This window comes from Triticum aestivum, chromosome 7A, assembly GCF_018294505.1.
Source record: "Triticum aestivum cultivar Chinese Spring chromosome 7A, IWGSC CS RefSeq v2.1, whole genome shotgun sequence".
NCBI lineage: Eukaryota > Viridiplantae > Streptophyta > Magnoliopsida > Poales > Poaceae > Triticum > Triticum aestivum.
The window spans coordinates 452,463,258-452,468,173 of NC_057812.1; positions in this window are offsets into that span (position 1 = coordinate 452,463,258).

The window sequence follows — 4,916 nt, forward strand, 5'->3', positions numbered from 1 at the left end:
CAATTTGATAAATCAGTATCGTAACCTTCCGTCGATGTAGCGTGCCAAGAAACTTTCGAAAGCCTGGGCAAACCCGCAAGTCACAGAGTGACCAGGATGTCATCATTTTCTTGCAAACCGCTAATACTCCGTATATCACTAGAGGTTTCATTATCGCTCCAGTAGAGATCTGTGGTTTGGCTTCGAGCAATTTTCTCCTCTCACCGTACTGCACGGTCCATGCTAGATGCTACTGTATACTACTAGTACCGTCCCTGCATCACAGGGCAGAGACAGTGGACACATGAAACTAAAAGATCGGCGCTTTCGAGGAAATCGATCGCCGTGACACAGTAGTACTCCACGCTAGTGGATTAGTCAAGGTCAGAGGTATTCGCGTTGCACTGTGTGCGTCTCGGCTTTTGCGTCGCTCGCTCGCGCCCGCGCGTGTCAGCCGTCCAGTGAGGCCCATTTTCCCGTCCTCCTCCATCTCCTCAAAACTGTCAGGTCCGGTTTGACAGATGCCAAGCCGCGTGAAAATGAACAAAACTGGCCCTTTTTGATAGTTAAAACATAAAATGATCTTAATTTAAAAATATTTTACAAAATGGCCCTCTTTTGCATGACGCCCGGGGCTAGGGCGTCGTGCTAAAGAGCATGACGCCCCGACCTAAGGCGTCATGGTTATGAAATGTAGCATGGCGCTCCGGACTAGGGTGTCATACAAAATAGTATGACGCCCTAGCCCGGGGCGTCATGCTATCTAGCATGACGCCCTAGGCCCGGGCGTCATGCAAAAGGGCCAATTTGTGAAAAAAATTCAGAATGAGGCCATTTTGTGTTGAACTTTCGAAAAAGGGTCAGTTTTGTCCATTTTCACCCAAGCCGCAGCTCTCTGAACAAGACGGTGGTCAAGCCTTTAGCTTTCTGCCTCTCTCTTTTACTATTAGCTATCCTTCTTTCTTCTGCCGGGGGTGAAATGGTAAATTGACCGTATGGCATCTTCAACGCTGACCAGCAAATTTGCTCCCGCATCCATCCGCAGACTGGGAGGCCTGTTGTCGCACACGTACCTCCAACATCGAGGGTGATGCATCACAGTTCACGTCAAAATAGACTCATCCGAAAGCACGGTACGCAAGCAATACGGCAGGTGCTTTTGAAGACCCGAAACCCTGCACACCCGAGAAGGACCCAGTCTGGACGTGCAGCGGCTACAAGCTGCCCTAAATCGGTTCGCCCGCCCCTGGAGCCTCAAGGATTGCCGCCCTTCAATATGAAGAATGAACGAAGAACGGGAGAGAAGTTACAAGGGAGCAATTAAAAACCGAACTAGGATAAAAAAGTAGATGGGTTTTGTGATTGTGTGTTGTTGTTCAATTGACCATCACCTCCTGTATATATAAGAGGTGGATGGACTTTCCGTAAGAAAAAAAACTTATCTTGCCGTGCAAATCATCAAAACCTAACAAAACACGGACTGCTTGCAACCTCCAGGCAGGATCTGGAGGCTCGGATGATCCGGCCAAGCCCATATTTTTGGCAGCGGCACATTGATTGGGTTGTAACTTTTGCATATGACCTTGGATTAAGACAACTTTTATATCAAAATCAACGGATTCGAGGAGACGCACAACTTTGTTGTTGAAGACTTTTTGATCTGAGGCCATCTTGAGGGGGTATCGGGCCGTTACCTAAAATCTGTATTAGGAAAAGTTGTCCAGACATCCGAACTCTTGCTCGGATCGTCCGGGACTCCTCCCAGACCATCCTGCTTCGTGGTAAACCTTCTGTTGTCTAGGTCACTCGGCCGTCTCCGGCCGGATGATCCAGCCATGCATTGCTGCAACACGCAGTTTTGCGTGTAACTTTTGCATATGACCTCACATTAAGATGATTTTTATATTAAAATCATCCGTTTTGACGAGACGAAGAACTTTGTTGTTGAAACATTTTTCATCCGAGACCATCTTAATTGAGTTTTTGGCCATGCAAAAATCTAACACATGCCCCCTGTTTCTTTTTGCAAAGCTAGCGTGTCAAAAAATATTTTGTACCCTCTTCACTCTAAGGACGATGTCAACACTCCATCGGCCATTTATATGCTTAGAGCGATAATTATATATCGGCCATGTTTATGATTAGGACGATAATTCTATATCAACTATTGATTTTAACTTCTTGTTGACATCATATCTTGGAACTGATTACCACCAATCGGCTTTAAATAGGTGGGAATGAACCCATTCCTTGTATCACTAAGGAAATCAAACTCTGAGAGGCCACGCCCTGTTAAGCAAGTAACAACGGGATGATTCCAAGCCACCAATGCATCAGCCAAAGCAACACAAGCCGAACTATCCATGTGAATGACTTCTACTTCATCATCGACCCATTGTATTAAGAATTGATGCATGGTAGATGGCACACATTGGTTAACTTGACGATGAAGAATGTGGTGGCCAAAGTTTTGCTTCCCACAATAAGTTCCATGCACATCACACCTTTGGTTTCTGCCTTTTCTTTATCCTCAAATCCATTAAGTATCATAGTGGTCTTCATCAATGCATGATCATGTAACCTCAACTTATTGAAGACCAAATAGGGCATAAGATTTACCACAACAGTACCATCAATGAGCATCCTAGCAACCAACGATCTATTAATATGACCTTTGAGGTACAATGGCTTCAAGTGTTTCATTGGTTCTTTTGACTTCTCGAAGATTCTTAGGACTAAAATCCAGTTGGGCCACCTTCCCTTCTTCACCTATAGCATGAAACTCGGTACGTAAGTAATACACCATATTAATATCCATACCTTCCCGAACCGGCGTAGATTCGTAATCCACCATCTCATCTTCATCTCCCACAGTGTATATTGGACTTGAAGTTTCCTTAATTGAAAGGAATGTTTTGGGTGTTGCGAACGATGTAATAGTGGTAGCATCATCCTCGTTTGGTGGTGTAGGTGTTGGTGTAGCTAATGTAGAAGTATCTGCGTTTTCTTTTTGTTTAGGCTGCCACACTTGTTTTGTGAGTGCCATGGGCCGAATTTCATTGAACAATTCGTCACTTTACTTCTCCTCTTTGTGCTCTACCTTCTCACAGTTCCTCATGCGTTGTAATCTCCTTTTCATGGTCTTAGTTAAACCGGGAGGACACCACTTAGGTTAAGTATATTTGGGATCTGTAGGTTTGGCCTTGCTTGTGCTAGCCTCATGATCATTAGCCATGGAACCCTGCTGAACAATAAGCATAACACCATTAGAATTAGTCGGATTACCAACAATCGATTTGATCTTCTTTTGCTTGTCGCATTCTGAAATTTCCGCATTAGGTGACTTAACACGCCACACTTTTTTATTGACCCTGTGTGGAGAAATTTTTGTTGGCCGATTAGCACCATGGCTCGAACGGTCTTGTGTGGGATAATAAAGCCTCTCGCGAGTAGGCCTTCTAGGTGCTGCTTACCCCACATGAAAAGCATAAGGAGCCATTGGGACTTGCCCCCAACCTCCATTAAAGTCTCCCATGTAATACTGCGCATAGGGGTGGCAACATCCACGGTGGTGGTGCCCAGGACCCATACGGCCTGGCATAGCGTTGAAATTCTTGCTTCGGAGGTGGTCTTGAACGCTTTGAAGGTGATGTTCAATTAGAGCTAGAACCGACCGCTTGATTGCATATTTGGAAAGCAACATACCAAAAGTTGGCTTGATTCGCTTGAGCTTAGCTTCACTCTTTGGATGGAGAAAGCGGCTGAGGGTTTTGGAGCAATATCACTAAGCATTTGAGCAAGCAAGCCATTAAGCAACACCTCATCCCCTTTTAATAGTATTGGCTTTCCTATGGACTCAATGTGATCTTGGATCACTAAAATAAAGATGGAGAGTCTTGAGCCTTTTCCAATATATGTACTTCGCATTTTGAGGGGTCCACATCTCTAATCCATGCCATGCCATTCATCAAACTTCCTGAAATATTTATCTTGAATGGATATTAGTTCAATGAGCTATATGTTGTTATGAATTACCAAAACCACCTGGGGATTAGTTGCACTTTCATTTTACATAGGAGGTGCCGATGAAATAGGTAAACTTGGACTAGGGTTTTCAGATATACCGATAGTACCACTAGATGACGGAGGCATATTTTTCTGAGCATTAGAACTTGCTACGAAAGAATTGTATGTCATCACATTACCCTTACTAACAAGACTTTCAATCATAGTTGAGGGAGTCCTGGATTAGGGAGTCCTCCGGAGGCTGGCTTGTCTCTTATGGGCCAGATTGGTGGGCCGTATTGTATCCGGACAGAAGGCCTTTTGTACCTTGGAGTACACCCCAAGGCGAGATGGAAGATCCGATGTTTCCTTTGTATTCGATTATCTGTAAACCCTAGCACCCCTGGTGTCTATATAAACCAGGGAGCTTAGTCCGTAGAGGCCAGGAGAACAATCACCATCCTACCAGTTAGGGTTTAATTAGTTCGTCTGATCTTGTGGTAGATCTACTCTGTAACCCCCTTATACACAAGCAATATAATCAAGTAGGACATAGGGTTTTACCTCTTAAAGAGGGACTGAACCTGGGTAAACATCGTGTCCTACGTCTATTGTTCCCCATCGATACAAGGTCCACAGTTCGGGACCCCCTATCCGAGATCCGCCGGTTTTGACACCGACAATAGCCACTTGCTTTGGAGAAAAAACTTTGTTCAGAGTGATTTCATCTTGTTCGTCAATGAGAGGAAGGGAATTGACATTTCCAACCGGAGTGATGTTGCCTTGACGGTCCTTCTTGAAACTTGCAAGAAACGCCTCCAAATCCTCCTCCTCGTGCTTCTTCTTGAGCGCCTCAAAAACCTCTTCACACTGCTTCTTGTGCATTTTGTAGGTTTGGCGATGTTCCTCCGATAGTTCATCAAGACTAGACT